The sequence below is a fragment of the Zonotrichia leucophrys genome, chromosome 1A (assembly GCF_028769735.1).
Source record: "Zonotrichia leucophrys gambelii isolate GWCS_2022_RI chromosome 1A, RI_Zleu_2.0, whole genome shotgun sequence".
NCBI classification, from domain to species: Eukaryota; Metazoa; Chordata; class Aves; order Passeriformes; family Passerellidae; genus Zonotrichia; species Zonotrichia leucophrys.
The window spans coordinates 38479394-38503325 of NC_088170.1; the positions used below are offsets into that span (position 1 = coordinate 38479394).

The following is a 23932-nucleotide window of genomic DNA, read 5'->3' on the forward strand; positions in this document are numbered from 1 at the left end:
TTCACATTGTTAAATTGTACCCTGAGATCCCAGTGAGACACCCATTTTGAATTGTGCCCTGTACTCATTCATGTTTAGTCCTGTCTTACAGCATGGGTAATCCTGTTTAAATCGACCAGGTGCTACCTAATATGAATAAAATATCACAATTTGACTCAGCAACATAAACAAGGGATTAGATTAGTTGACTAATCTGGCATCTGGTTACCAGCCAGCAGAGTTGAAGCCCTCTAGAAAGTAAAACCCTCTCTAATTTTCAGAATTACATTTAATAATAGTGAATGAATGCATAATAATATATTGCTATAAAATTGCATTGGTATTCTAGGGAAAAACTCTTTACCTGTTTCATGCTCCATTGGATTCCAGGGTTCTAGTTTCTGCAGAAGACTATTTTTAAATGAGTTAATTAGTATCTGGTTATCAGTGTCTTACATCTGTCATGTGCGAGAAATATTTCACCTAGTTAAAATGTTCAATTTAGAAGATGTTTTATACATAAATCTATCATCAATGTTACTCAAGGTAATAATAACAGAGTGGTGAAAGACTTCAAAGCGCTGAAGAACCAACAGTCATCACATAAGGTAAACATGCTTGTGCTCCTCCCTTTAAGCCAAAACTAGGGAAGGACACTGGTATGACCTATATTGAAACTAGCAAACTGGAAAAAAAATCTATGAAATTGTCAACCAGCTATTCATTCCTTAGAATTTTTACAGTAGAGAGTACAGACCACGGCTGGATCTGAATTCAGACGTTGAGTAAATGAGATTTTCAGACATTGAATTGCAGAGCAGCAGGAGAAAAGAGGAATAAAAAAGGGGAAGAAACAAGCCTGAAAGATTTTTATCTGTCCTGAGAGAAGCACTTTTTAAACAAATTGTAACTAACTGTTTATAGCTCTACTCTGTATGACTCTGAGGACATATTCTCCAGCCAAGGCAAGTAATTTTTTGTGCACTCAGGAGGGTAGGAATATGCTCCCAAATATTTTACAACATCTTATGAGGAAATGGAGGGCAAACTCATCTCTCTATTATTCCTACCTGCCTGTGATGATCATTTCAATGGGATTTGTGAAAACCTGCTGTAACTGATTTGCCACTTTCTTGAATGCAAATAATTTCCTATAAATTGTGCCTCCTGCATTTCAAAGAGGTTTGTTAATGATTTTTTTTTGTTTGTTCAAAAAAATTATTGTATTAGAGCAATATTCCACCATATTCTTGCCAAGTTTCTTATTAGTATCAGCAGCATCCAACACAATCTAACTCTTCCCTCTGCTCAGCAAGCTGCCTTCTCAGTGGATGATGAAAGCTGGCACGGATAAAGAGTAAATCTTATTAGCCATGTCCACACGTGCTGTGCAAGGACTCGTACGTGAGCTATAGTGCTGGAGGAAGATGTGCACACTGGTCACAAAAGGGGAATTTGGAAAGGTTTCATCTCTATGGTTGCTCAGTCAGCACAGGCAAAGCCTGCACATCTCTCTTTTTAAGTGGCTTGTGATAAAATCTGCTTCAGTCCATCTTGATTTCCATGCATAGGCTGCAGGAATTTAGGAAAGCAGGGCTTTCCTTTTTCTGGTCTTTCATGCTTTGGAGTACTAATATTTAGCATTTAGAAAGTACTTGACTGTTTCAACTCACTCTCTAATTAAGTATCGCTGTGCGATATACTAAATCCCCTAAAATACAGCAGTTGTTCAGGCACAGTACTGCAGAATGTTACCTGATGTTTTGCACTTCTCTTCTAAAAATAGGAAATTGCTGTGATTTCTCTCTATATGATAGCAGCAGACAAACACTGCCTTTTTTGACAATAATGACATTAAGTGGTACTCTTCCTGAGGTTAGGGGCCTGGTTCTTATTGATGGGAGCACTACTGCAAGGCAACATAAAGAGGTTCTTATGTGTTTGAACGCTATCAGGTCGTTTCATTCCCAGTTTTGCATTCTGCACCATGTTCCCCAGCTGCCCAGGCTCCTGAGCTCTAGCTGGAACCAAATGCAGAAGCTCTCCCTGTAAGGAGAGTCAGATCCCATTTCAGATATGACTGTGGGCAATGCCTAGGACCACCTCTTCTGTTGTGTCCTGACAGTCCCTCCTGGTGTGGGTCAGAGCACGTGTGAAATGCTGTCAGCAGCAAACTGGTTGGTTTGTCCACTTGCTGGTAAATATCAGCCTTCATTTTATATGGGGCTCTGCCACAGAATCACAAAATGGCTGAGTTTGGAAGTGACCTCTGGAGGACCATCTGGTTCAAACCTGTGCTCCAGCAGGGCCACCTGGAGCTGACTGCCCAGGATCATGTCCAGATGGCTTTTGCCTATCTCCAACGGGGAAGACTCTACAACCTTCCTGGGCAATGTGTGTCCCCTCAGTCCCACTCACAGTAAAAGAGCGTTTCCTGAAACTCAGATGGAGCTTCCTGTATTTCAGTTTGTGCTCGTTGCCTTTGGTCCTGTCAGTTAGAGGGGATGGAGTAGCCTGCAGGGAGTCAGCTAGGTGGAAGCCACTCCATGTGTTTCATTCCAGTTTCCAATTGCAGCGTGTGACACAGGACCATCCCTCACAATATCTTGGGTTCATTTCAGGGAAAGAAAGATGCAAATGTTGCAGCTGAAGCATCTTCGGCTGATGATATAAAATGTGTCAGTCACCTCTGGATGTGGGGTTTGGCATCTGCCATGTCTCTTATAACAAAGGCATACAGTATTACCTTCAGTCAACTTGACAAGATGTTTTCTGCCAAAATTTAGCCTTCAAACTCATAAGTCTCAGCAACAACTGCCACATGACCACAGGACTAAGGCTGCAGCAGAGCCAGTGCTGCTGTGCATTTACTGCCACCAAGGCTGTGGCATCAGAACTTGTGCAACCAGCGACTTGCAGCCACAAATGCAGCTTGCCATGTGAGCCTGGATAAACTTCCAGAAAAGAAATGGGATAAGCAGTGCAATTGTAGGGTTGCTGGGCCATAAAGAGAGGAGGAGACAGAAGCAAAACCTCACCCAGGTGCGGTGCTGATAATCGCATCCACTTAAGGAGACAGTCTTGCCCACTTGGGTCCAGATTTTTACCCCCATCAAAGAAAGTAACTCTGTTGAGATTAACACAGTCCTGCTTCATTCTGTATGAGGATCCCCCTATTGGCAAAAATCAGCCTTCAGAAATACAGGCTGTTGTTTATTTTGCTGACTCCTGCCCCAAATACAACTGCTATTTTAGCAGAGCCCTGCCTGTCCCTCTGGGGAGCTGCGTGGTCCTATCACCACTAAAGAGCACATGAACAATTACTGCTGCAGTGGGAAAAGAAAGATGTAAAAGAAAATTTAAAAGTTTCTGCAAAACAAAAATGCATATCCTAAACCTGCTGATTAAAGACAAACCATAACCACTATTTAAACCACCTTGCTTATAGCTAAATTACCACTATTTAAACCACCTTGCTTATAGTTAAATTACAGCACACCAATGCTTTATCCCTGGCAAGCATGAGTGAGAGTTCTATACTGTGGAATTTTATAAGACATAATGAGAGTGAGGAAAATAGCTCTGCTCAATAAATGTATGAAATAACCACAGCAGGAAACTACCATTAATAAAGTTCAGTTAGAAACACATCTCCCAGATTACTCGGAGTTACTTCTCTTTCCATTTTCTTGTTAGTTTTTGGAAATATAATAATCTTTTTTCAAAACTTCACACAAACGAAACTTTTCCTTGAACTAGTGATCCTTACATTGCTCAAGACCAACCTGTCTGCTCTGGTGAGATCAAATGATGTCAAGGAAGATGAAACCCAGATCTCCAGGAGATAAATCACTCACCACACTTCAATATAGAACAGGTTCCTGAGCATGCTGTCAAAATGACATCATTCAGAGAATGTAACAATAATGGCACAAAATTAGACCAAGGTTCCCCTAGTTCAGTATCCTCTGTTCAGCAGTAGGAGAGCATAAGTAATATTTTAGGAAGACTAAAAAAAGCAGGATAAATTCTGGGTGATCTTTTCCTGAAATAATCTCTAACTTCAAGCCAGGTAATAGCTTTAAAGAAGTGACCTAAGGGGTGAATGTAGAGCAGCATGTTCAGTAGCCACAAATGTATTTCTCCTCTGAATTTGTTCAGGCTGGTTTTGACACCCATTCTGATCTTGGCCTCCTCAAACCCTGTAGTGCTGAGTTTCAGTTATGTGCTGTGGCAAAAGCTGCTGTTTTGAGTTTGTATTAAAGCAAATTTATTAGAGCTTATAAATTCTCTGCATATCCTTTACTTCCTGTGTTGCAAGAAATAATGAATAGTCATTTCCTAGTCACTTTCTGTGCTCCACATGTCTTCTATAGATCCGGAAAACATCTCCTGCTTTTTTTTTTTTTGCCAAGCTAATGAAACTATTGAGTACTTCCTCCTGTATAAACCACTCTATACCTTAAATCACACTTGCACTCCTTCTCTGCAGTCTTTCCAGTTCTTTGCAATAGTCAAGGTTGAAAATGCACCAGAAATTTTTACAGTAGTACAATGATGCTTTCTGTCCTATTCTTTTATTTTCTTACTAACTCCTAACATTCCCTTTGACTTTTTCATCTCTCTGCAACACTGAGCTGATGTTTTGTAATGTGGACAACTGGAGACTAACACTATTTATTATTAGACTAAGTATTATGAACAAAGGAAAAGGTGAAAGATTAGGGAGGAAAAAGAAACCAGAGTAGGAAAAGTGTCAAGAGAAGAGATTGGTACAACAGGAAGTTACGGGAAGAACATTTTGGACAAACTGTTAACACAACAATGTGTCTTTAGGTACCTGGTAGGGTGACTAATTAGCTGTTGTTACTTCTGTAACGAGGTTTAAGTCTTTTCTTGATGCTTAATGAATGAAAAGAAGTCCTGAGCATATTTTACTGGGAAAGTGATATATAAGCAATGCAGAGCATGAGTAGGCAAAATCATAAAGTTTTTTAAACTACCAACACCAAGCTGAGAAATACATATTTTTAAATATTTCAGAGATGTTAATTAATTTCGTATAAAATCTCTCACTTCCCCCACTTCACCAGTGCAGGTCTCAGAAGACAAGTTGAGAAAGAAAGGCCAAAAAAAAAAAAAAAGCACATACAAAAAAAATTCAGCTTAGACATTAAGCTTTGAAGGAATATATTTCAACCACAGAGTGCTGAACCTATACAGCATCACCAGTGCAGATGCTGAATTTTGAAGCAGATCAGCCCTTTTCCTTACTGTTTGGAATGTGCCTTTGCTTTCTTGCTGCAACCTTCAAAAGTAAATTGAGGATCTCTCTGTTGATCATGACCAGTGCTCAAATTTTTCTCATATGAATCTAACACTCTCATTTCTCTTTACTGTTTTGTGTAAATCCTAAAATACTTCCTTAGGAATTCTGAAAATGGCCTCCACACTGAACTAGAATACTAGAGTAGAAGAGAAGGCTATTTTGTCACAGATGTGGGATTACTGTTTAGAGGCTCATAACTATTTTATTGATAGCAGACACCTCAAAACACACACGATATGCCACCTGGATTTATAGGGAACACAAATATGTACAGAAAACTGATTATGGACTTTTTGTTCTCAAGCCTGTTGTGGATGAGATAAGATGCAGTGGACAAATGGGAAGGCCTCAGGCAGAAGAACAGAATTAATGCTAGGAAAGCATTGGAATGAGAAAGAAATGCTAACAGTGACCAGGCAACTCCAAAAAGAGATTTTCCACAGACACATACAAGATTAAGCAAAAACCACAGTGCTGAACTCAAGCAGCTCAGTTGCTGCCCAGTGCATCAGTCTCAATGCAGGCAATGTTGAGTGATGAATGACAGTGAACTCCACAGCTCCTGACAGCTTTGGAGGGGACAACTGAAATTGCAGCAAGATGTCCTTCTGAGCATGGGACTTATCACTGATATTGATCTTCCTTGTTAACTTTTGTAGCTGGCTTTGCAGCTTCTGCATACTTAAAAACTTCTAGGAATTCTTTTGCTGACTTCTAAGAATTCATCAGCTCAGAGGGAAAAGTCTGGACTTAAAGTCTAGAATTAAGCAGTTACCAATGTGCAGAAAATGAAAAATTTAGACATTGGGCAAAATATTAACTAAAAATATCTACTACCTATCATTTTGTAATTATATCAATTCTTCAGATTGTTTTAACTACAACTACTCTGCACTAAGACCTTAAAATACAAAGTGATTTCAATCCCAAACATTGTTAATTTATCTTTTTTAGCATTTCATAAAAGTTGCAGCCTCCTTTGTTTTTTTTTCCTTCCAGCAGATCCTGACAGGATAGAGCTAGGCCATTGGAATAATATGACTGTCAAGGGTAACCTGATTCTCATTTAGAAATGAAACAAAATAGCAAGCCATTGTCTTAATTTGGAATGAAACCTAAAAAAATAATTTCAGAGACTCAAGAATGATTTGTCAGGTTTTCCACTCATTTTTATTTCCAAGTTCTTTGTTTTCTTTTCAGTGTAAAACAAAACACAGAAATGCTGGAACGAACTCCCCTCTTCCCCCAGCAATTCTGGGCTACTTTTTCAAGACGAAGAGGAAAGGACAAAACAGAGATCAGCCAAACTTTTAGATGCTTACAGGAATTAAACTACCAAGACTTTAAAGTTGTGCCAGTGTGAGAGCAGTGTGAAAGAATTTGGACTTTTCTGATATGCTCTTCCTATGTTGTGACAAAAAGGAGCAAACAAGGATGTGGGATACTCTTTTTTTGGCTTTTGTCAGCTTTTCTTCTTGTTGTTATATTGTCTTGAAGAAAGATAAACAAAGACAAGTATGAATTTCAGGGCACTTCCTGAAGCGCTTTGTGTTCAAACTTGCATCCTGTGCAGCATCAAGAAACTGCTTTTCACTTCTACATGTCTGTGTCTGTTAATCCACCCACATTGCAGTCCTGTAAGATCATACACATTTATGTCACTCAAAATTCTACTGCTTCCAGTTATATGTCAATCACAGTTACTCCCTGTCTGCACTGGGTGGCTGTCAATTTGTTACCAGGGCAGAATGACTTTCACCTACTCTGAGAATTTATGCCTTTCATCACGACTGCAGAACAGAAAAATCCTTTGCTAATAACAGGTGTTAGCAGTGTAGAGCCATGCAATGGTCTGGCTTGGAAGGGTCCTTGTCCTGACATACTCAAGGGTTATTTATCACTGCTTCAATTGTATTTGCTTTCTCATCATCCTCCTTTAAGCAAGGTACTTTTATTGTAGCATTGAAAAAAAACCAGCCTTGTTTGCCTGTTCAACTGCTGTCAGCAGTGCACTGATAAACCCAATCTATTTAAACAACTGGTGGCTTGCTGTAGATTTTAAACCTTTTCTGTAAACAGAGATAAACATCTCAAATACTACATGCCTGGATACTAGTTGTGTGTGTTATCAGCCTGTACACAAGCAGAGAAACCTGTAACCAATTTCTGTTTCTGTTTTTAAAAATCAAACCAACTCCAGGGGCCAGTTAACTAGAATTTCACTATATGAAAACAGACACAAATTGACTGACTTCACTGAATCAATACCCCCTAATTTCACATGAAGACTTGGCCTACCATTTTGACAGAGTTAAGAGATATAAGATCTGTCTGTGCGTGACTCCAGATAGAATTCACTGACAGGTGATGAAGCTTCCTTATCAGGTATGAATGTCCTGATAAAGACCATATTCCCTTCCTTACCCACTGGAGATGCTCTGGGTGTGATTATGCAGTGTCTTCTCCCACTCCAGATATGTCTAGCCCTTTCATAGCCTATTACACAATAGTACAATGCAGCTCATTTAATTTAATTTAATTCTTAAGGGCATTAACATAAAGGATGTGATAAAACACAAGGTATTAATTAGAAGCACTACCAACAACAGTAAAACTGTCAACTGGATTAAAGACAGCTGTGTCAAAACTTAGCTTTTCAAAAACAGCTATGAAAAAGCATTACAAATATTCCTTATTTTTTAGAATAATTCTTTTTAAAGCATGAAAGATGCCCTTTAGTTCATCAGGCTTACTAAATAGGTCCTATTTTTGTTTTAAAGGTGATCGGAGAAGCTTGTGAGGGTCACTGAATGGTGCTGCCTTCTTGCTTTAACAACACAAAGGAGGATCAGCTATAGTTGCAGTAGAAGCACTGGTGATATTACTACATGCTGCAGGGGAAACATCCTACTCCTCCTGAGCCCTTGTTGCTGAGGAGAGAAAGAAACAGTCAATATTTTTGTCTGTGTTAAATATCTGCGTCTCATCACCTGAATTTCTTGTGGCTATGCAGGCAATCATCTTGTGTCTTAAGCATTTTACAAACTTTGCCACTTGGGCCAACAGCCTCATTACTCATCAACACCAGTCAAATATGTTGGAATTTGCAAGTACTTTGCCCTTCTTCCTCCTCTCACAACTTAAAATGGGTGAAATTATATCCTCAGAACAGAGTGACTTGTGTATGAACATTCACTGTGCCATTTATCATTTCTGTATTTATTTCTCATCACAGTGTTCAGTGAAGGTGAGCAGAACACTTCCACTCCCACAACATCATCAAACTATTTTGCCAGAAGCTCTGCAGATGAGAGGTGGTTAACAATGCAGTCATGGTGCCTGGAGCAAACAGACATCTTTGCTTGCCCATAGGCATCTTTTACCTTTACACTTTCCAGCTTCTCATGTTCAAAAGCTTTTCACTTCATTACAAGTCACAAAGCAAGGAACAACACACTGAAGTATTGTCCATGAAACTCAGTCTCTAGAGACACCCAGTACACCACGGGGGGCATTCTCCAAAGATAATGAAGACCAGTTTGGGAAGGATGTGTAGCAGGGGAACTTTTTTGGAAGCAAACAGCCATAGGGAAGGAGGAACACCGGACAGAAAAATAGAATCAAGGATCAGAGCCAACTAACATGAAAGGGGATTTAAGGCCAGGATGCCTGAAAGGAAAATTCTTACGTTTACCGAGAATAAATTATTGTTAATATTTTTAAGATCAGTTTTGCATAGTGTTAGCATGATGGAAGCAGTCCCTGAAACTGAGTTTTCTGTATATGGATTTCTAACAGCTGACATGAGCTTAAAATATCTTTTTATGTAGGAGCAGTTCAACTTCTCCCCAATATGTTCTGTGCTTTCCTTCCTTCTCCTTCACTGGGAAATCACTCATCTTCTCTGAGGACATTCCACCTCTGCCTCCTGCTGCCTCTTCTCCTGCACCTCCAATCAAAATCCTCTGGAACATCACCATTGATGTCACCAGCAGATGGCTTAGACAATAAATTAAGGCAAGGGGTGAAAAAAGTATTTGTAGTGGGAACTAGTCAACTATCAAGAAACCAAGAGCCTATTTTCATGGCAAATGAATGCTTGTTTCCTTAGAGATGAAAAATGAGGAGGAGTCAGATGAAGGAAATCTCAGTGATTAGAAAGTGAATTGCATTTAGAATTTTTTTATGTATTCAGAGAGATTTCAGTAACTGTTTACACTCATAATGAAGACATGAAATTTAAGATATGGAACTGAAGGCTTAGCTTAGCTATAAAATTGGTTTTAGGTATGTGTACAGGAAATGTATACAGAAGAAAAAATCCTATTGAATTTTATTCCTTTCCTCTGACTATAAAAACATAGGAGAATGTGTTACTATTAATTGTGCATATAAAGCAGGCTGTAAATTTCTTTCCAAAAAGTCTGTGAAAAAACTGTGGGTGGAGGTGGTGGTGCTGCAATGACAAAAAGGTTCATTTTTACTCCTGTTAATGCAATAAGTCATCAGAAAAGCTGCTGCAGTAAAAACCAGTTAAAGAACCAAAAGAATGGGAAAAGCTTAACTATACACTATAGCACTGCAGTCCCCTTGCATTATCCTGGAGAGAGAAATAATCTATCATATTAGAAAGCCTTCAATAAATTGAATGGAATGCAGGAAATTGTCACTCTGTTCTATATATTGTTGCTTATCTGTCTTATTGCCAATTTGACTGCATCAAATACAGATTCCTGCCCTCACCACACAAGAAAAGCACAGAGCAGAATCTAGCCAGAGGAAGGAATGCAACATAAATAACCTACCAAATTAATAAAAAAATCAGAGCTCTAAGAGGTCATCTGCATTAATTATACTTCTCCTCATATATCTCCCACACCCCAAATTTTATATGTTGCCATCACTTGGTATTAATTGCAAACTCAATCATCAATCTCATATACTACCAGTTATTTTATCAGCATCTAGAAAGCAAACAAGCTCTGCATCTAACTGCTGGATACACATTCACTTGGCAATGAGCTCAATTAAATCAAGACATGGTCTTCTCCAAACTGTTTGTTACTGTCTTTTTGGTGGAGATTATGACCTGTACACCTGGACCTTGCAAAACAAAATATATGGATACTTTGCCCATGCTTCAGTGTGAAGCCAGCTCATTAGCTTAAAGAGGTGAGGCTTTGAAGCAATTTAGCTGACTTATGAATATCCACACTTGAAATGTGAAAAGGTGTTTTTGTGTTACTAGAAGTAGGGAAATTTGAAAATATTTTAAAATTATTACATTTTTTTTAATGTTAGAACTTGTATTTTGGCAAGTTACTGTAAATTAGGCCATTGTTCTTGATTTTCTATCCTGATCTTCACTAAACCTCTTTTCTGTATTTTGTCCCTGATTACCACTATGGTAGGAAAGCAAGAATTCCAGGAAAAAAGTCAGTGATGAGGAAAGTAATTTACTTAAAGAATGACTTGTACTGTGGTAGCACTTAGAGACTCCTATGAGGTCTTCATTCTGCTATGAGCCGTGATTTAAAAATCAGTCTTTGAAAAGCATATTTTTTTTTTTTTGTGAGAAGGCAATAGGCAACTCGTGAGGAGAGGAAGGGTGCAAGCAACACGATTTTGATTAGATTCATGAACAGCAGAATAGTCTGTGGCTGCCTGAACAGTTTTTGCCTGAGCTGCAGCTTACTGCTGAGTACCTAATTTCATTGGTAGAAACAACAACAGTACAAACAAGAATACTTCTATTTCAGTCAGGTTTTCTGTGCTGACAAAATGGTGGAAAGCCAGCATTGCTCTCATTTAAAGTCCTTCTAGCTTTGCAAATGCAGCCCCCAATGCCACTCTTCCTTGTGCAGTCTGGTAACTGCTCTATTTCCTCACAAATGTGATCTCAGAACCTCAGCTACATCCCTTAAGAACAGACAAAAGGTATAGTTCACTTTTTAATAAGCAGCAGCCACCTGAAATTGATGCAAGCTGCTTAGCTCCAGATAAAGCTACAGCAGTTAAACCACAGTTAAAACCTCAAAGAGAGAATGGCTGAGAATCAGGAGTGCATCCAAAAAAACCTGCAGATTTAATTGCCTCTCCTGAAGCCCTGTAAGCAAGGTATGACTGCAGTCATAGGAAACTTCAGTAACCTTTATTTTGTTTTCTAGATCTTTCTGTTCTTTGAAAAGGGAAATTAATTTTGTTGCTCACATTTCCCATGCTGGAGGTTTGCTACCTGCGGTGCATTGCAGTAAAATTCAAGGCTGGCCTCTTTAACAAAACAAAAAATGGGTTATAAATGAAACCCTTGTATTTCCCAGGGGTAACTTTTAAAACAGATCTAGCAGCTTACTTTTGCCTTTCTGTGACCAGAAAGTCTCCAGAACACAAGCTGCCCTGCCTTAAATTACCCACAGCCCAGCACTTGAATTTTACCTCCTCCTGAACTGCCTTGCCCATAAAGAAAACCCACCAGGAGCACTGGAGATGGCCCCCAGCCATGGCACAGAAATGGGACTTTTTTATCACTAAAGTGGAGACTTCTCTGCCTCTGTTTTCCCCAGCATCTTCAGTGGTTGCTCTGTGAAAATAGCCCCAAGTTTGCCAGTATGCATCTCTTTGAAGGGAGGAATAGCCCTAAAGCATGTGCCTTGGAATTGAGCTGCACTGAGAAGTCATTCTTCAGCTGCATTTAGAGATGCAATATTTTTTTCATGTAGCAGTACACTAAAGAAGTAATTCTGTGTTTGAATATCAGATTTCTCACTCCAGGCGGGGGCAAGTCAGACCTGCAGCCTTTCCTGTAATATTCTGCTCAGACTCAGCACAGATGAATTACGGTAGTCAGACCACTGGCCTGGTCTTCCAAGCCTTCTCCTAGAATAGACAAGTTTGATGCTACAAGTGCTGCTTTCTTCAAGGTGGGCAATGACAGTAAAATTTTTTTCATCTTCAAAATGTCGAGAGCAACCTGACTTCTCCCTGACTTAAAACAGATTCAGCTACTGAAACCTGTAGTCTAAATAAACCCATTCTCCTTGACCTAGTTATACACTGTGGTTCTTTTCTTCTTTTAAAAGTTGCTATGGATTTGTTGAAAATTTTGGCTTTATTGGGACATCAGAGAGACTTGAATATGTAATTTTTCTTAATTAATTTTCCCAGCCCATGAGACATGAAGAATGCTTGAAGATTACAAACATCAAATTCATTGACCCTTGTCTGAGATGTACCAAAGCTTCTCACAGCCTTAGAAGCAAGAAAAAACAACTTTGAGACACTCAGCCCCTAACTAGAATGCTCTACTCCGATAGTGCAGCAAAAAGAGAACTGCATAAAGCAAAATTATACTGCTTTTAGCTTTCTTATGCCTCCTTGCAGGCACCCAGCCCATTTCTAAGCTCAGTCACAATAATTTCTGAGTTAGTTTCCCTTGATGTCAGAGTAACAGCTGAACAATTAATTCTTCTTTATAGCATTTTGAAAATGAAAAAAGATGAGTAGCAAACTCTTCAACTACATTATAGGCAACTGTTGCAAGCAAACTAGTCAGATCTATTTCTGTTTAGATAAAACAGAGGTAAAGAAAACAAAAAATAAGTGTTTTTTAAACATTAACTCCCTGACAGTGTAAGTGCAGTGAGATGCTCTACATCTTGTTCTATGAAGCATTTAAAATAATTTCCAGGTACCTTTGAGAGACAGAACTGAAAATAACTGTCTAAACAGTCAAATACTTCCATCATCAGTGCTGGGACTACAGCTGCATTTTCAGATCTCATCCCCAGCACTGTGCCTCTGTCATGGTTTGACCAGGAAAGAGTGAGAATTCTGGGAAGCTGTGGTCAAACCAATGAAGGTTTTGGGTTTCATACTGACACCTGGTGTAGCCAGTGGGGTTTGGACACACCTCCGAGAATACACAGGGGTTAAAAGCAAGGCACTGCCCTGGCACTTCCTCTTTTGGACATCGTCGGGCGAAGAGGTCAGATCTCTTCCCCGCCCGGCCCGCTGCTGCTGGGCGGGGGAGGGGCCAGCCATGCGGTAGGCCTGGGGCCTGGACAGAGGTGGGGGTTGAGGGGGCTTTCAAGGATGGAAGGGTGGGGGAGCCCCAAGAGACATCGAGACATCGGGCAGCCAGCCCCCCCCCCCCTCCCCCCAGGAGAGCAGCCAGCCAGGAGGAGAAGGAGGGAGACTGCCCGGCCGGAGCGGCAGCGTGTGGGCAGCGTGCGTGGGAGTCGCTCCGGGACCGACAGCAGAGACTGAAAACTTTTAACCCTTTCTTGCATGATTGGGGCCTTGCAAAAATGCTAATCCTCCTCGAAGCTGAATAAGAAGGGAGATGAGAGATGAGATGAGATAAGGACTTTGGCCCGGAGATTGTGGAGATGATTGGATGGGGAGAGATGATTTGGAGTGGCCTTTTGGCTGGACTTTTTCTTGCAGCCATGGACTCAGTTGTTCCTGTGACACAGACTGCATTTAGGGGGAGGCAGTGCCTCAAAACCAGGAGGGTTCATTTGTGAGGACCCCCCGGCCCCAGGGGGTTGGAAAAATATGGGGGGGACAGTTGTCCCAAAAGCAGAGACTGTGCCTTTTGGAGTGAGACAAGGCATCCTTGAAAGACCACCCTAAAAGCAGCTCTGGCCATGTCTCGGTGGTGAGAGCACTGGGCATGGAAGGAACATGTCACAAGTGGCAAAAGGACTTTTTTTTTCCCCCGGGCGGTGCCGAAGTGACAAGGAAGCATCCGAGGTTTCCGTGTGTCTCCAGAAGCCTATGGAACAAGAAGGACTCCTTTCCTCTTCATGAACTGCAGTTTGAGTATACTAAAGTGTCGTGCCGGGCTGGGCAGTAGTTGTTTTGGGAGAATGTATTGGATTGGGAAAGTCAGGGAGTGGGGAGGAGGAAAAGTGGTTTTTGTAAGGTTTTCGATTTTTTTCTTTTCCTTATAGTCTTTCCCTATTTTTCCTGTAGTTTTAGGTAATAAAGTGTTCTTTATGTTTAAGTTGGAGCCTGTTTTGCTTATTCCTGGTCACATCTCACAGCAGACACCAGGGTGAGGCATTTTCATGGGAGCACTGGCTCTGTGCCAGGCTCAAACCATGACAGCCTCTCTGAGAAAGGCTCTCCTCAGCTACACCTTTTTGTTCATGACATAAAAAAAGGTCTAAATGACTGCTGAGCAATACTTAGCAGCTAAAGATAGAGCCAAGCCTTCCTTTAATTTTAACAGGTCTGTTAAATGCAGAGATCTGGTCTGCAGAGAGCGTTATTTCAGGCTGCTGGCTTCCTGTGTGTGTTTGGGTTCAGGCTGCAGTGCAGGGTGCCCTCAGCTGCTGCCAGGGCAGGCAAGTTCACCGAGCCCAACTCATGCTGCAATGAGCCCGTGAGGATGCAGAAGCAGCAGTGCCACATCCACAGATGGCTGACTCAGGGCCAAAGAGCCCTGCTCTTCCCATGCCACCTCCCATGCACAGCTCTGTCTATTCTGGCTGCCAGCCACACACGAGGAAGCAATTGGAGCAGTGCAGAAAACCCAAAGGTGAGATTTGTCTCTGTAATCCCTGCCCTTGCTTGCTGAATTCTTGCTATGCGAATGTATGGCCACCAGAGCAGACCTGACTCCTAAAATATATTTGACATCATGGATTATGGCAAGTAACCACTAGCTAAGGATCTTGCAGTTGCAGAAAGATCATTGAGCACAGATAAATCCTGTTCTCTTTTTCCTTCACCCCCGGTGAAAAAGGGGTAGTATTAGGCTTGCATGAACAATTTCCCCCATCTGTTTCCACATGCAGAACAAAAATACTTTCCTTCGTCTGATCCAAACCAAGTTTCTTAAAAAAAATAAATTAAAATTTCAAGTAAAATAAAAATATTTTTTCCTAGTTCTGGGCATCTTTAACCAAAATTAAAGCAAAGGAAGGGAATGACTATGAACCTTAACAAATGTGTTCACTCAAGTGTTCAGAACTAAAACACAATTCATGACATAACTACAATTATCCCACTTCCCAGATTAGTGCCAGGCAATTCACCTCCAGTTTTTGGCTCAGTAAATATTTTAATTGTCCCATGCAAAGTAGAAAAGTCAAACCAGGAAATTTCTGAAATGTATTTGTGTGCTAGTCTCATAGAGCCTCACCCTCACATCTAGGATTTCCTTGTAGGTTTGGTAGGTCTCCTTGGGTAAGAAAAAGAATTTTATTTTCTTGGATGATCCTGGGGAAAACACTAATTCCTTCAAATTCCCAGAAAATTCAATGTTAATTCTTGAGTTGTTTTGAAAAGATAAAATGAATTACCCAACAAGTCACCAAACCTTTATCTCTTTACTCACTAGACAACAAGATGTCACCAAAGAGGAGAAGTACTCAGGAACTAACGTTTGTAGTGCATACTGTCACTAAGATTAACATCATGACCTGTGGGAAAAATAGCAATTTATGCTAGCAGGCATCCAGCTTTGTGCTCAGATAGTAAGACTATTGTAAGGAGTAATTTTTACTCCTGGTCACAGATAAGCAAGTTGTGGCAGGCTTCATCTGTCCATCACAATACCATCTACATCTCTTGGTTGGTTTCAGCTATTGCTCCTCTCTCAGGTCACTGTATGACCCTTTCCTACCCCGTAGATCACGGTCACTGATTTCTGCTTTGTTTGAACACGTGGGCGTTCATTTTTTTCTTAGCACCTGTGATGTTCACAACACCAACCTGCAATGTTAACCACACTGTTATGAAGACTGTGCTTCTGTTGGGCTCAAAGAGGTGTGAACAACTGATTTGTCACTTATTACCTCAGAGCTGCAGCCCATTCATCAGAGTTTCTAACCCCTTGGCTACTAGAAAGCTTTGCATGGTCAGGTGGCTGATTTGGTGGGTGATTTGGGCAGGAAGCTACTTAAGCAACTCGGGGAATCTTGCCTTCCATCCTTGTCTGTGAATAAAGACAAACTGGCAATGATTTGGACCTTTTTGTTGGCGGATCACGTATCAGTGAGGAACTTCACTATATTACAGTGCAGAGGGATTGCTTTTTTGTTTGTTCAGCCCAAGGCAGGCAACTCTGGACACTTGAGAAGCTGCCAGGAGACTTTGCTGAAGCCTCATAGCACCTGCAATAACTGCAAGGGCTGTTTGAGCATGGGGCCTGCCTTTGGGCCCACGTGGGAGCAGCACTGCAGCAGGAGGTGATGCCAACATAGCAGCTCCAGGGAAGGAGGCAACACTGGGAGGTCTTTGCCCAGAGAAGGGAGGGCCCTGCGTGGGCAAGATGGCAGAGTGTTATTTACAACACTTTCACACTCCTGGCTTGTGATAGACAAACAAACCTGTGCTTCTCACACAGGGGGAGAATGTGAATGTGCTTGAAAAGAGCATCTGAGGCTTCACGTGCTGCGAGAGGCTGAGAGCAGCTGTCCCCAAGCCTGCTGTGAGCAGAGGGCTTACCCACCTCCAAACCCCTTCTGGTCACAGAGCAGCAGGCCTTACCCACCTCCTCCTGACACCCCTGCCTTAAGAGACCTTTTCTAATGACAGAGGAAAAAGACGTTTTTTCAGCTCCTGCATCCCTTTGAAACAACTTCATATTCTCTCTGTTATTTGCTTCCTGTTCCAAGAAGAGGATATTGCTTGAATATCCTCAAGTAATTAGATATTTTTTTTTCCTGACACCAGAAAATACACCTCTCTCCTGCCTGGTTGTATACCACACATTCTGATAAAAAGGGTATATGCTCACTTCCATAAACACTTTTTTTTTTTTTGCTTTGCTTTTATAGCCTATAATTGCTTTCCAAGGTCCCACTTTGCTGGCTTGTGCTCCTGCCTCTAACAGAAACTGAGCACACTTCATTTTGATAGCCCACTAATCTTCCACTGCAGCACTGTCCACCGAGTCCCAAAGAGACAGTAACACTTGTGTTTTTGCTTTATGCTGAATACACTTTGCCAAAATTAAATTCCTGCCAAACAACAGAATCTGTATGAACCACAGCTATTCTTCTAAAGGCAAGGGATTGTCTGGGCTTTTTTCTTTGTTTGTTTTTCATAACATAAATAGCTTTACATGTGGAGGTCTTTTTGTGTGGACTCTGCCTTTTCCATTTTCTGCAGTATCTTTTCTTACAGCCTTTTGAACCTCCTTGAGAGAATACCCAACCTTTTCTTAGCAATGAGACACTTTATGTAACTTTATAGCTACCTGTTACACAAAAAGTGCAGCAGAGCAGTTTTTTCTCTCTAGATGTACATTTGAGCCTGTCTAGGTCTCTCTTAACCCACATAAAATCAACATCTCAAGGACACGATTCATGAGCTGCTGTATAGGCTACCAAACTTCTCTTTTTAACCATTAGTTTTGGTTCTCTGATGTCTTTTTCTTGGCCTTGAAACATTACTACTGCCTGATTTTTCATGAAGGATATCAAGAAGTAGGCAAAAATATGGATTGCCTCCTCAAACAGTTTGCAACCTCCCCTCAGATCTCCCAGATTTTCCACCTCTGTGCAAATGTAATACCTTTCAGATTTCTTGTACATTGTTTCATAACTGAGTTTTACTGTTTGAGTTGAAACTATTTAATACATCTAGTGCTTCAAGCCCAGCTATTGTCAGAAAATAAAGATCTATTCTGATTGCCTTCCGTTTCTGGCATCCATTCTTTGCAGCAAGAAAGTTCTGTTTAAATTCTTTCCAACTGTCTCCCATAATTCCAGAAAAAAAAAGAATAATTGTCTCAGATGAAGCTTTTAATGGTGCCATTTTTCCATTTGGGGAATTTTAAAATTTCACTTAACTCCTAGTACTATTGCCACTCAGCTGTCATTTAATATCTAACACAAATCTGCTTCATTGAGTCTCTGTTTAGGACTGCACACCCTGAGCTGCTGCACAAGAAAAGTGACCTAATTGTTTCAGGTGGCTGGGCCAGAGCTTCTTAATTCGCTAAAAAATAATCAGGGCTAGAAGGCAGCAGAAGGAATGGCAGAACACTCTGCCATTCCTCCTCTCCTGTCCGCATTTTGAGTCACCCAAAACAAATGCACTGAGCCCTAATACTTGAAGTTTTGTGCTCTGATTGAAACACCTTTAAAGAACCTTTTGTTCTTTCGGAAAAGATTTGCAGAAAAACAAAGTGAGTGGTTGTTAAACTCCTGCAGGTGCCCCTTCCCCCTGAAGTCCTATCATGGAAGCCTAAAACTAGATGCCTAAGTATTTATAGAAAATGCAGGAATAAATGGACCATGACTTTTCAAGAGCTCTGACAGTCCTTGGCTCACCCTGGTGCAGTGTGAATGCCATGATCAGCTCTGCAGTGCAGGTCTCAGGCTGCATCCCAGGGCTGGGGATGGTGCAGCTGGAGTATCCTGCACAATCTCATCCCTTGGATATGGAGATCACAGCACACCCCAGCTCCCTCCTGCCTGGGCACATAAAAAGGACCATACACACATTCTCTAAATGTGCAGCTTGGGCAGGGGTCTGGGCACACAAAGCAGGGCAAAATATGCTGTGGAGCCCACCTGCCTCAGCTTTGACAGAAATGCTGAGTTCAAGCACTGCCAGCAGTCTTGAAAGCCAAAGAGTCTCTTGAAAATCCTCAGAAGAATTTAGCACCCCAACTTCCAAGCATTTGATCTTTAATAACCTTGATATTTCCCCAGTAGGCCTCTCCCCTGCTTCCAGAAGGTGACAGCTGTCACCTCCCTTGAGCACACAGTTCAGGACAGTCCTCCACAGGAGCTGTAGCCAGCCCTTTGCACACAATCTGGCTTTTGGTGGGTTTTTTTGGGAGTGCTTGTCTGAGAGCACATTTGCCTGCTTAACTGTCTTTGCTATTCTCTAATATCAAAGGAAATGAGTGTTTGAGAGGAGGGAGAAGGATGAAGATGGAGGAGGAGAAAGGAAGGAGACAAATTAAATGAAGGTGAATAATCAAGGCTGCCTTTCCTGATATGAGATGTTCTGTAGGAAAGTTTTGGGTGGGTAGGCCTGTAGATACACTACAACATACTAGCATAAGAACTAGAGTCCAGTGAAGAACTACAAGAAAAGAAAAGGATCAGCAGCTATGACATTTCTCAGAAAGAACTCTAAAGAGGTTATACTCATCCACTTCATGCCAAGTTCACCCCATGAAAGAAAGTCAGAAGGCATCAGCTGGCATATATGTATTGTTACCTAACTGGAAAACCTTTGGATGTGTTTTCTGCTGAAGCTGGAGCATGCAAGTCCAGAGGGAAATCATCTACCCAAATTTAAGATGCTCAAAGCTTTTTCAAAATGTGTAGATTTTTTACAGTTATTTTATATCTTTCCATTACCAGAGGGATATCATTGCCTCATCTTTGTGTAAGAGGTGGAAGATAGAGAAAAGAGAGAATTAAAACCCTGTCTCAAATGAGATGTCTGGTAGGACATTTGCAGTTACTGTTAAAGGACATAATATCTCTACCTTTAAGTCAGTTCATTAAGCAATTCAAATTCCCCAGTGTATCAACTGTTTAATACTACAAGCAATTACGCTGGCCTTTCCATTATCTCTGAGCTCTATTTCTTTCAGCAATATAATTATTGAAGGCAAGATTTTCTTCACTTGCACATTTTCAAATCAAGAGATAAACTTTTTTTTTTTTTAATCCCTAGTCATCCTTGCTGGCTCTGCTTTGTAAACTTTAATGGGATATGGCATATCTGGCTACTGGAGAAATTGCTTACAGAGACAATCTCTGAAAAAATCTAGCTTTCTGAAAGGCAGCTCCGGTTACAGGGCACGAAGAACAACACGGTGTGTGCCTGCAATGAAAGTATATCAGCAATCAAGAGGAAACGCAGCTCAGGTCTGTCAGAACCACAGGTGCAGGGACTCACATGGTATCAGCTTGTGCAGCCCAGAATTATATTTCAGCTGTTAAAGAGACTCCACAGGATCACTTGTCATCTCCTGCATGACAAATTGAGCTGTCTCCCCATACAGGACGGTATCTCATCATTCTAAAGAGGCCTTGATTTAATATAAGCTCCAAGTCACAGGTAAATTTGTGCTTGGTACTTCTGTAGCCAGAGCACTCCATGAACACCACCAAACTGTGCCACAGAAGATGCAGCTTTGCTGTTGCAGTGATGCATAAAGGGATATTCTGGTTTTGGAGATGTCCATGGAACATCTAAGAAACTCCTCACATTGGAGTCTTTTGCACATCAGGCATGACAAGCCTGTACCTCTTACGATACCTGTGTTGTCTCAGCCAAGAAAAAGTAACTGAGAGAACCTAGTAAGAGAGAGAAGTCACAGCAACAGACTTCCTACCATTTAAATAAAAGGAGGAAAAAACACTACCATATGCTATATGGCTTTTGGATTTCTGCAGATGGTCCCTTCTGTTGCACAGTTGAATTAAAAAAAAAAAAAAGGATTTTACTCAATTTTTACACAGGTCCTACAGAATTTGCACACATCTCTTGTGTGCAAAGTAGGAGAAGGTATGTTTACTCCTCTTTTCCATTTCCTACACTTGCCTTGCATGCCTACAGCTGCATGTTGTATTTTATTCTCTGTCATGGTGAGACAGCACAATGCTGTGGGGCAGCCTCTGGATTTATATATGGCTCTTTAGTCTTTTTCTGCAAGCAGCTTCCAATGATTCTTGCTCTAGGAGAGTTTTCTGCACAGGCTGGAAATCTCTGCTACCTTTCCTTCTCCACATGGCTCTGAGTTTGCTAACAATCACATTTAAGACCATTTGGCGCCAGCAGCTAACTCCCAGGGCTGCTCAGTGAGTGTGCTGTATCAATGTGGGATGAGTGGGTGGAATGTTTTCTACTGTTTCACTTTTTAGGGGAAAATAGAACTAATCTGGTGGTTTAACAGTTGTGCTGTCACTGGTACGGACACAGTGATGATGAATAAATTGTTCAGTCTTGACAAGACCTTCATCAGCAACAGCAAGATTGCTCATTAGATTTCACAGCATACACACTTCAACTACATTCTGTGCCTCTGTGGCACTGTCAACTGATTAGGACATTTCTTATATACACACACACACATCTTCTTTGACTTCCAGCTTTGATGTTTGTGGCTTAGTTTATAAACAAACAGGAGCCTGAATCTTGCTATTTTACTTCATTGCTAATGCATATACTCTGTACTCTGGCTGGAACTCAGTGTGTTGGTAGGAATAGCTCCATTAAGAACCACAACAGAATAAACAGAAAAACTTTTTTTTTGCAAGAGGCTGAGCAAAATCAATTTTACTGGCTGGTTTTAGTTTATTATTTCCAAACTATGATGGGTATTTGTTTGCATGCCAAATGTTTCTGTAAATCACCTGTATTATGATGTATTAAAGCACTGACAATTTGATAGTTTGAATTAAAAGGAGTTACAAAACTAACCCAGAGTCTCTGTGTCACTCCACAGTGCATTACATTAATTGGCAAAAAAATATATTTTGTCCTTCCAGTACTGACAGGTCCCTTCACATGTGCAAAGGCAGCCAGTGTTCAGGGCTAACTGTGGGTGGACAAAGAAACGTGCCACTTTACAAATGCTTTCAGTGTGGGCCTTGGAATTACCTTCTCAAAGGACAGAACAAACATGTGAGGCATGAGATCTTCCTTAACATTGAAATATTTCTCCAAAAAAAAATTCAAGGCTGTTGTCTAGAGGAGCAGCAGCAGAATATCTATTCTTCAGGAAATAATAATAAAGCATATTCTGTGATCCCATGGCTGCTTTTACCAGCTCTGAATGACTTTCATCTTCTCCTGGGATTCAGTTCACCTAATGTCTTTAAGTCAGTTACTAACACATGGCATAAATGCCACTATACTTTATAAGAGAGTTATTTTTCCTGAAGTTTCTGGAAAGGTTTTTTGCTCTCTTTGTGATATAAAAAAGAATTGAATCAGCTGTTATCCCTGTTGTCTAACCAAGACTAGCAGACCTGTTTGTTTCAAAAGATCACAGGATGACGAATCATAATGAGATGAGAGGCCTGTGTTCAGAAGCTGCAGATTAATTTGCAATAATTTGATCACTTGAGCTCACTTCCTAGAGCATTGATCATAAAACCCCACAGTAGTGACACCATGCAAGTACTTATTTTTCTCACTCTGAGATACACAAGGAAAACCTTTATCAGCAAATCAGGCACTGCATTGGAACACCATAATGGCAATTCTGGTTCAACAGCTAATGAAAAATGATTCATAAAGAGTTATTATTATACAGATGCTGGGATTTCAGCCCTGTGGAAAGCATCTATTTTGTTGATGAATTGGGTTAAAGTTTCACTTTTTTTTTTTTTTTTTTTTCTTCTCCAAATGCCATTGCAAGAAAGCTTTCTCATAGTTTTGCTGGTCAGGAACTATTGGCACCAAATGATCCTCTGATCCTATTACAAATAATTGTCTGGGAACATCTTAATTCACTCTGAATGGACAAAATTTTTCTTATCTTCACAGTGGCATACTGATACTGAATAATAAAAATCAACTTCAGTAGTTACAAAGTATTTTTAAAAAGTGTTCAAATTATAAAAAACAATGTGTTTTTTTCTGGAGTATTCTACCACTCTTGTTTCATAGTTGTGTTTGATTGATTTGTTACCATTCTCCCTGAGCTAGTGAGTTAAATAAAATTGCTAAGAGACTCCTAACCTCTAAACTGCATTTACAATTTTCCCATGACAATGAAACCCTCACTGACCTCCTGGACATAAATTTTGCACAGTTCTGTCCTGGCTCAAATGTAATGAAGCCATCAGGGTCTTCCTGACTGTAACTAAGTTAGAAGAAGAAAAGCCTCCATTCCCTGTAAACACAGACCATTTAGCAGGAGAATAAGACAGTCTAATCCATGGCAATTTAGCTATCTTAAATATAGCTGTTTTATAATATTTTTAAAAATTCAATAGTAAAAGAAAATCCCAGAGAGTACTAAATCATTCTGAACTTCATCAGAATTCACTAAAAAGAGCCTTTTTAGCTGTACTGCCTTGTTTCAGAAAGAACCAAGAGTATTGGCATGATAAATTGCTATTGCCTTCATGTCACCCCACACTTAATTTTCCCAAATTGATTTATCTTGAGAAGCAGCAACAATTACCCGAACACAATGTTTCCTGTATTGTTATGGATTGTCAAGGCATGTTGGAGAGTGATGTGCCCCACTGCTGCACTATATTAATTTTTTTTTCTTTTACTAACCTGTTTCATCAATATTACTGCTTGTAGGTAACTTTTTGGCAACAGGGATCTTTAGACTACACAGCAGTCTGAATACATTTCAAACCTTTCCAACCTGTCGAACTGTACCGTAACTGACAAGACTTACATAATTTCATTTATTAGGCAAGGAGATGGCTTCCAAGTAATTTATCTAGCTGAACTAGAAAATTCACTTTCCTAAATTTCTGAACATGCAGAGGCTTATTGCAATATCCCTTTCTGATGTCAGTTATAAGTATTCATTCACCTCTCTCTTTTTCATAAAATTGCACAAAATTCTCTGTTGATAGGACTGGAGTTGGAATAAGTCAATAATATATGGGGAGTGATGATTAATTTTCATCTTATTTAGTATATTTTACTTTCCTCCTGTGGAGTCAG

General features: G+C 40.5%; 1 long non-coding RNA gene across 2 annotated transcripts in view; it reads right to left on the bottom strand.

Moving 5' to 3' along the window:
• Positions 1–6439: 6439 nt before the first annotated feature.
• The window catches only part of LOC135457444 (uncharacterized), a 40291-nt gene continuing 22798 nt past the window's right edge, over positions 6440–23932 (bottom strand). The window contains exon 3 of one of the 2 annotated variants that reach the window (XR_010442732.1): positions 6440–8238. This is a non-coding gene — a long non-coding RNA (uncharacterized LOC135457444). The remainder of the gene's footprint in view (positions 8239–23932) is intronic. The other variant, XR_010442734.1, reaches the window with a different exon arrangement.